This window comes from Felis catus, chromosome E1, assembly GCF_018350175.1.
Source record: "Felis catus isolate Fca126 chromosome E1, F.catus_Fca126_mat1.0, whole genome shotgun sequence".
In the NCBI taxonomy this organism is placed as follows: Eukaryota; Metazoa; Chordata; class Mammalia; order Carnivora; family Felidae; genus Felis; species Felis catus.
The window spans coordinates 14214372-14223532 of NC_058381.1; the positions used below are offsets into that span (position 1 = coordinate 14214372).

Genomic DNA, 9161 nt, shown 5'->3' on the forward strand with positions numbered 1-9161 from the left:
GTGCCCCCAAATTTAAGTGTTTTTAATATATATGCTTATAGGGGTACCAGGATGGCTCAGTCAGTTAAGCGTCCAACTTCAGCTCAGGTCATGATCTCACTGTTTGTGAGTTCAAGCCCCATGTCGGGTTCTGTGCTGACAGCTCAGAGCCTGGAGCCTCCTTCGGATTCTGTGTCTCCCTCTCTCTGCCCCTCCTCCACTCGCGCTCCATCTCTCTCTCTCAAAACTAAATAAGCGTTAATAAAATAGAATAAAATAAAATAAAATAATAAAATAAATGCCTGTATACATTCATAATTAGCAGCATTGTTCACAATAGTGGAGGGATGGAAACAACCCAAGTTTCCATGGATGGATGAATAGATAAGCAAAATGTGGTATAGATATAATGGAATAGTGTTCAGCCTTAAAAAGGAAGGAAATTCTGACATGTGCTACAGCAGGGATGATGCTTGAGGACATTATGCTAAGTGAAAGCAACCACTCACAAAAATACAATACTGTATGATTCCACTTATATGGGGTACCTAAAGTAGTCACATTTATAGAGACAGAGAGTAGAGTGGTGGTTGCTAGGGTCTTGGGCTGAAGAGGGGAAGAATGGGAAGTTAGTGTTTAACGGACAGAGAGATTCAGTTTTGCAAGATGAAAAGAATTATGGAAATTGGTAGTGGTGATGTTTGCACAACAGTGTGACTGAACACGGAACTGACTTAAAAACAGTTAAGATAGCAGATTTTGTATTATGTGTACCTTACTACAATTGAAAACTAAAATATTGACAGTTTTTATTACAAAACAATTAGGAATGATGAACATTCTGGTAGAAAAATAAGTTGACGTGAACAGACAACTCAGGGAAGATATATAAATAGCTAGTGGACGCATATAAAAATTGAATCCTGCTAGAAATTACGTACTCAAAAATTTAAATGCGATACCATTTTTACTTGTCAGATTTGGAACAGCTGGTTGTTGTTATTTTTAATTATCCCACTCAGGGTTTGTATGGAGAAGGGCAGTCCTAATCATGACTGAAGTAGGAGTACAAGTTGGTCCAACTATGGAACATGACAACTTGACGGCATGATCAAAAGCCATCAAGTGTACATGTCTCTTAACTCAATAATTTCTCTTTTTGGAATCCATCCTAAGGAGATAATTAAAAATGTGGGTGGGAAAAAAAGATCCTCTGTAGAAGACTGTCCATGGCAGCATTGCTTACAGTAGAGAAAAACTAGAAACAACACAAAAGTTCAAAAGGAGGTTAATTAAGAAGCGTGTCCATATGATGGGATATTATATAGCTACTAAGGAAAACTTTTACTGACATAAAAAAAATCAATGTATATTTTAAAAGGAAAAAAATCAGGGCACCTGAGTGGCTCAGTTGGTTGAACGTCTGACTCTTGATTTCAGCTCAGGTCATGATCCCAGTGTCATGAGTTCGAGCCCTGAGTCAGGCTCCATGCTAAAATTCTCCATGCTTGAGATTCTCTCTTGTTCTCTCTCTCTCTCTCTCTCTCTCTCTCTCTCTCTCTCTCTCTTTCTCTCTCTCTCTCTCCCTCTCTCCCCCTTTGCCTCTCTCTCTCTCAAAAAAAGATAAAAAGAGGGGAGCCTGGGGCGCCTGGGTGGCGCAGTCGGTTAAGCGTCCGACTTCAGCCAGGTCACGATCTCGCGGTCCGTGAGTTCGAGCCCCGCGTCAGGCTCTGGGCTGATGGCTTGGAGCCTGGAGCCTGTTTCCGATTCTGTGTCTCCCTCTGTCTCTGCCCCTCCCCCGTTCATTCTCTTTCTCTCTCTGTCCCAAAAATAAATAAACGTTAAAAAAATAAAAATAAAAAAAAAAAAAAAAAGAGGGGAGCCTGGGTGGCTCAGTCAGCTGAGCGTCCGACTTCGGCTCAGGTCATGATCTCGCAGTTTGTGAGTTCAAACCCCACGTCGGGCTCTGTGCTGACAGCTCAGAGCCTGGAGCCTGCTTTGGATTCTGTGTCTCGCTCTCTCTTCGTCCCTCCCCTGCTCACGCTCTGTCTCTTTCTGTCTCAAAAATGAATAAAACATTTAAAAAAATTTTTTTAAAGATAAAAAGAAGTTACCATAAAGAACCAGTATATTAATATATTTGTTAGAAACATCTATAAGAACTATAAGAACAAATAAAAAGGTGGTTTATGGATATAAAACAGATGAACATAAGGGAAAGGAAGCAAAAATAATATAAAAACAGGGAGGGGGACAAAACATAAGAGACTCTTAAATATAGAGAACAGAGGGTTGCCGGAGAAGTTGTGGGAAGGGGGATAGGCTAAATGGGTAAGGGGCATAAGGAATCTACTCCTGAAATCATCATTGCACCATGTGCTAACTTGGATGTAAATTATAAAAAATACATAAATTATAGAAAGTAAATAAATAAAAATATAATAAAATAAAATAAATAAATTGTGTCACTACAATGAAAAAAAGGTGATTTATGTATGGGTAGCTGAAGTCATAATGATTTTTATTTTATTCTTTTTCTTATCCATCTATTCTCATTTTTCTAAATAAATAGGTACAATAAGAAAAAATGCAATAAAAGTCAATTTCAGTTCATTTATTTATTTTAAGAGAGAGAGAAAGAGAGAGACTGCACATGTGCAGGGGAAGGACAGAGAGGGGGAGAGAGAATCCCAAGCAGGCTCTCTGCTGTCAGTGCAGAGCCCATGAAAGTCACTTTTCAAATGATTAAGCTACCAGGACATTCATCACATTACTGTTTTTTTTGTTTTTTTTTAAATTTTTTTTAACGTTTATTTATTTTTGAGACAGAGAGAGACAGAGCATGAACGGGGGAGGGGCAGAGAGAGAGGGAGACACAGAATCGGAGGCAGGCTCCAGGCTCTGAGCCATCAGCCCAGAGCCCGACGCGGGGCTCGAACTCATGGACTCACGGACCGCGAGATCTTGACCTGAGCTGAAGTCGGACGCTTAACCGACTGAGCCACCCAGGCGCCCCCACATTACTGTTTAAGAACATTAAAAAGTAATATTTACCTGGCAGGGGAGATACCATGATCAGGAAGGTGGTTTTCCCAGGGCGAGGCTTATCCCTTGCACTCGGGATGTGCTGACCCCTGAGATTTCCTCAAATGTGGGAAACTCGACTGCATGATTTGTGGTAGGGGGGGACTGCGTTTGCGCTTTCCCCTGAAGAAAAAAAAAAGAAAAAAAAAAGAACATTAAAAAGTAAAAACCACCTGATTATCAAACAATAAGAAAATGGATGCACTGTACTGTAGATCTCGCAGTTCATGAGTTTGAGCCCCACGTCAGGCTCTGTGCTGACAGCTCAGAGCCTGGAGCCTGCTTCAGATTCTGTGACTCCCTCTCTCTCTGCCCCTCCTTTCCTCTCTCTCTCTCTCTCTCTCTCTCTCTCTCCCTCTCTCTCTCTCTCTCTCTCCCTCTCTGTCTCAAAAATAAGTGAACATTAAAAAAAATTTGTTGGGGCGCCTGGGTGGCGCAGTCGGTTAAGCGTCCGACTTCAACCAGGTCACGATCTCGCAGTCCGTGGGTTCGAGCCCCGCGTCGGGCTCTGGGCTGATGGCTCAGAGCCTGGAGCCTGCCTCCGATTCTGTGTCTCCCTCTCTCTCTGCCCCTCCCCCGTTCATGCTCTGTCTCTCTCTGTCCCAAAAATAAATAAACGTTGAAAAAAAAAATGTAATGCCAAATGTTAAAAGTTGTTATGACTGGGAGATATAAATGGACAAATTTGTTTTCACATATTTGCTTATCTAGAATTCCTAATTATTCTACAGTGAATGATGAGAAAACATAATTTTTTTTAATACATAGGCATTGAGTAGCAAATGAAAACATTTCCTGACCTTTAGGATATTTCCAAGTGAAAACAGCAAAATGCAAAGCAGGATATGGTGCTATATGATGATATCAGTGTCTTAAAAATAACAAACCGTGTGTGTGTGTGTGTGTGTGTGTGTGTGTGTGTGTGTGTGCATGTACACATAGAACTTGTTAATGATGGAAAACTTTGGACAGAGAAGTTGAGGAGGAGGTTTTTGGTTTTTTAAGCATCAACATGTCCTATTTTTTTTAAGTTTATGTATTTATGTTGAGAGCGAGAGAGAGAGCATGCACAGGGAAAGAGCAGAGAGAGAAGAGAGAGAGAGAGAATCCCAAGTAGGCTCTGTATGGTCAGCACAGAACCTGACGCGGGGCTCCATCCCATGAACTGTGAGATCAAGACCCGAGCCCAAGTCAAGAGTTGGAAGCTTAACTGACTGAGCCACCCAGGCGCCCCTCTAAAAAGTCATTTTAAAGTAATAATTTATTTCTAACAAATAAAAGGAAAAAACTAAATACAAATAGCCAACTATCTTTAAGAGGTTCCAAAACAATAAAGACCCTTTAGAAACATGAAAGAAAAGTTATGATCCAATGTGGTGGAAAATATCAGACAGTTATGGCATGAAAACAAGTAGGTGAGTCATCATGGGTATGAAAACACTAGAAGATAATTCACAAGAGTGACAGTAGTTGCATTAGGACCATATGATTACAGGCATATTTTTTGTTACTGTATTTATTTCCCAATCTTTCTAAAGTGTAATTCTACTACTTCTCTAATAAAACATATCGAGAAGAACTGGCTGTAGGAAGTGGTACATATAAGGCAAAATGAGGAGCATCATGTGTGATAAAACTAATATAAAGCTAGGGAAAAATAAAGGAAAAAAGGAGCCACAGTTACACCAGATCACCAAAGAGTTTGGGAGCTAGTAGCCCAAGATCATGGAAAGTGATCTAAAAGGGATGGATTTGAGATACAGGTAGGAGAACTCCTGGGGTTCCCCTCAATGATACCTATCGGGTGAGCTCCTGAGCTCTCTGCCCTAGATGGAGGAAGATGTAGGCAAGATTGAGGCAGAGGGGATGTGTCTGAGGCAAAACTGTGGCCCGGTACACACACACACACACACACACACACACACACACACACACACACGGTTCATTCCTGTTGCCATGCTAGTGGTTTAGGAATAATCGAAGACTTAGGGGGCGCCTGGGTGGTTCAGTTGGTTAAATGTCCAACTTCAGCTCACTGTCTGTGAGTTCAAGCCCCGCGTCGGGCTCTGTGCTGACAGCTCAGAGCCTGGAGCCCACTTCGGTTTCTGTGTCTCCCTCTCTCTCTGCCCCTCCCTCCTCCCTCTCTCTCTCTCAAAATAATAAATAAACATTTAAAAAAAAGAATAATCGAAGACTGAAATTCAGGGCTGAGACTTTAGGGACCATTTTATCAAAATCAGGCATTTCACCACTGAAGAGAATGGAGCCTCGCTCCAGTTTGATCTTTCATTGAGAAGGTGGGCTAAGAGGCTTACCCACATGACCTTTGGCTGGCTTTCCTATGTCAGAACTCCCCACACACCATCCCTGTGGCTACAGAATTCTAAGGGACCCAGGCTGGGTGGTCTTTGGGGCTCCAAGCTCTTAACTCAGGAGGCAAGGACAGTATGACCAGAGTCTTTGAAGAAAAGAGCTGCCCCTGCAGCCTTGTTGCATGGAGAGGCGGTGTTGGTTCCTACCAGTGCTAGGGCACTCAGTGGGCAGTGGCCTGGCAAAGAACAGCAAATAAGACCCAAGCTGGTAAGGAAGGCTGTGCCAGATATCTCATCCATCCAGAACCTTTCCCCACCTTTCTCCATCCTGCTTGGGCACCAGGGAGTCAACCTGTACAGGCAATGTCAATGGCCTCCCTTAACTCCTGGCTGCTGATTGGAATTGGCTGAAAAAGTCACCAGCAGGGTATTGGGAGGCAGGAGGAGAGTGCAGTCAGTCTACTTATTCCTCAGCTTCCTCCCTTCCAGGTCCCTGGGGGTCAGTGGATTCCATTTAAGGAAAGCTACAGCTTCTGCTAGGCGGCACTCTCCCCATATCCTTCAGTTCTTTTCTTCTTCTTCTCCTCCTCCTTCTTCTTCTTCTTCTTCTTCTTCTTCTTCTTCTTCTTCTTCTTCAGAGAGAATTGAGAGCGTGAGCAGGGGAGGGGCAGGGGAAGAAGGAGAGAAAGAATCCCAGGCTGTCAGCACAGAGCCTGATGCGGGGCTCGATATCAGACCCTCAGACCATGAGATCATGACCTGAGCTGAAATCAAGAGTCAGATGCTAAAACAACTGAGCCACCCAGATGCCCCCAAATCCATCCTTTCTGAGTTCCCCTTCTCTTGTCCCTCCAGTGCTAGGGATGGTAACGGCTCTATCTCTTGTCTCTTAACCTCTGTCCACAGCTTTGTAAATAGTCCCTTAACTCTTTTCAAATGATCCATTTTAAATGTGCCGTCTGTTCCCTGCCAGGACACTGACCCATATACAGAGCTGTTACCCAAACAGAACTCAGAAAGTCAGAATCCCAAGGTGTCATGAAGAGATGAAGGGAACTTCTAGGCCTTCTCTGCTACCCACACCTCACTCTTTGAACTGGTTAGCAGCTTCCTCTAAAACTCGTGACCACTATGGGTGTCTTCTTCCAGAGCTGACTCCATCCCCTTCAATGAGAGACCTCAGGAAGTCACCTCCGGCTTGACTGGGCTAGAGTTTGAGTCCCGCCTCATTCCACTGCTTACCACATGGGTGGTGTTAAATTTAACCTCTCTTGAGTTTTGTTTTCTCCACCTGCAAATGGGGATAAATCTTTCCAATAAGATTTCTCTACAGTTTAAATGAGTTTATGTGGGTAAAGTGCTCAGCTCAAAACCCTGAGGTGAGATGGTTACTTCTGAGGTGAGATGTACACATTTTTTTAGGCTTTTAAGATTTGGGTTTTTTTTTTTTAATTTTTTTCAACGTTTATTTATTTTTGGGACAGAGAGAGACAGAGCATGAACGGGCGAGGGGCAGAGAGAGAGGGAGGCACAGAATCGGAAACAGGCTCCAGGCTCTGAGCCATCAGCCCAGAGCCCAACGCGGGGCTTGAACTCACGGACCGCAAGATCGTGACCTGGCTGAAGTCGGACGCTTAACCGACTGCACCACCCAGGTGCCCCAGATTTGGGGTTTTTTAAAGTAAGCTCTACTCCCAGTGTGGGGCTCAAACTCACGGCTCCAAGATCAAGAGTCACTCACTCTACCGACCATAATAGGCAGGTGCTCCTTTTTTTAATACACTTTAGTTTCCTTAGACTTCATTACAACTTTAACTTTGAGGGGTACCTGGATGGCTCAGTCCATAAAGCAGGCAACTCTTGATGTTGGGGTCATGAGTTTGAGACCCGTCAGGGGTAGAGTTTACTTTGAAAAAAAAAGTTTAATTTTGAAAACAATAAAAACAATTTTTAAGCAGCATTTAGTAGGTTGCCTGGCACATAGAAAGTGCTTAATGAATGTTCATTGTTATCAACATTATCATTCCAATGTCATCATCTTCATATCTCGTAACATGTCTGGGTCTCCCTACAACCTAAGGTAGAGTGCCACGCAGTCAGTTTTGCTCAGTATTACTCTGCATACTGGCTTTATGATTGTTACCCTCCTCAAGGAGGTACCCCAAGTCCCCTTGTCCCAAGCCCAGGCCCTAGCTCTGTCTTCACATGGTGCTCTCTCAGCTCTGCTGGCCCATCCCTTTCAGTTGTTTTATGGGTGCTTTGTACACATCTTTTGTTGTTCCACATGTGGATAGTTGTCCAGCCAAAGATGTTGCAAGTATCCTGAGGACAGCCCTAGAGGCCAGGTCTTCCATGCCCAGCTGGGAGCTTGTGCAGAGCCCAGTGCAGGACTCTATAAGAAGTGCGTCTTGGGGCAAAGCCAGAAGTTCCCATGAGGCAGGGCCACCCCTCAGACAAACATCTGGGGCAGGACTGTTTGCTTCGGCTGATGAAAAGCCAAAGTCCCAGGATCTATCTTGATAAGATCAAGGAGAAAAACATTGGGATGTGATCATAACAATCCCGCGTGCATGCCCTTCACAAAATACGTTCACCCTCTCCTCCTGACAACCTCACAATGATCCTGTTGGCAAAGCAAATGTTACTTTTCACATTTCACCAAGGAGAAATTAGAGCTCAGAGAGGTTGAGATTTGCCCAGAATTACTCAAATGGTAAGTAACAGAGCTAGTATGAGAGCCCAAGTTTTCAAGCTCCTTCATACCACACATTTTGGGGGGATACTAAACATATCTTTCATCCTTCTTACCAGTACATCATGAAGTTGAGGGGTTATTTCCTCAGAGTTGACAGTCGAAATCATTGATGAGTTGATGGTTCATCAGAACCCATGGGCCTGCCGGAGACCGACACAGTACACAGTCCAGGAATACTGCCCTTAGAGGGACAGAGAGGCACTAAGAAGCAGGACAGTGTTGGCCTTTCTGCTCCCCTCTCAGGGGTTTCTTCAGGGAAGACAGGATGAAGTGGGGCCACTCAAAGCACAGCTAGAATCTGGAGTTCCTACAGAGTGGGATTTGAGACACCTTTGAACAAAATAGGAACTCTACTTGCCAAGAGACCTAAAAGAGAGTCATTTCTTCAACTTTTTAAATTTTTTTAATGTTTATTTATTTTTGAGAGAGACAGCGTGAGTGGGGGGGAGGCAGAGAAAGAGAGAGAGACACAGAATCCGAAACAGGTTCCAGGCTCTGAGCTGTCCGCACAGAGCCCGATGCGGGGCTCAAACTCACAAACTGCGAAATCATGACCTGAGTTGAAGTTGAATGCTTAACCGACTGAGCCACCCTGGTGTCCCATTTCTTCAACTTTTTGAGGGTTAGAATCTTCTAGGAGCAGCTAAAACTTTTATTTATTGACACCCAAGTCCAGTGAAGGCTTAAAAGTTGACTGGAGAGCAGGGAGGAAAGAGATCCATAGAGAGAAGGCAGGGTACCTTTGAGGCCAATGAGTTGCCAAAACCCCCTCCAAAGCCCTCATGTCAGAGTCTTCCAGTTCTGGAGACAAAAGTGGAGGACTTCTCTGGATATTTGGCCCCAAAAGGCAGGGAATGGAATATTTGGTTGGCAATGGTGTAGGAAAAGTCATATCAGCCCTTTAACCTGAATCCCCTCAGACCCTTCCTCTGGCCCCTAAAGGCAGGGATGGACATGACTTACCCAGAGCTGAGTCCCCTGCCACTCATACAACACCACCTGGTCCCTTGCCATCATGAATACGAATGCCT

The 9161-nt window shown here is 44.0% G+C and overlaps 1 non-coding gene across 1 annotated transcript; it reads left to right on the top strand.

Moving 5' to 3' along the window:
* Positions 1–3025: 3025 nt before the first annotated feature.
* On the top strand, positions 3026–3189 carry LOC111557903. Its single transcript, XR_002738312.2, has one exon. It is a non-coding gene; the product is annotated as a U1 spliceosomal RNA (small nuclear RNA).
* The last annotated feature ends 5972 nt before the right edge of the window (positions 3190–9161 follow it).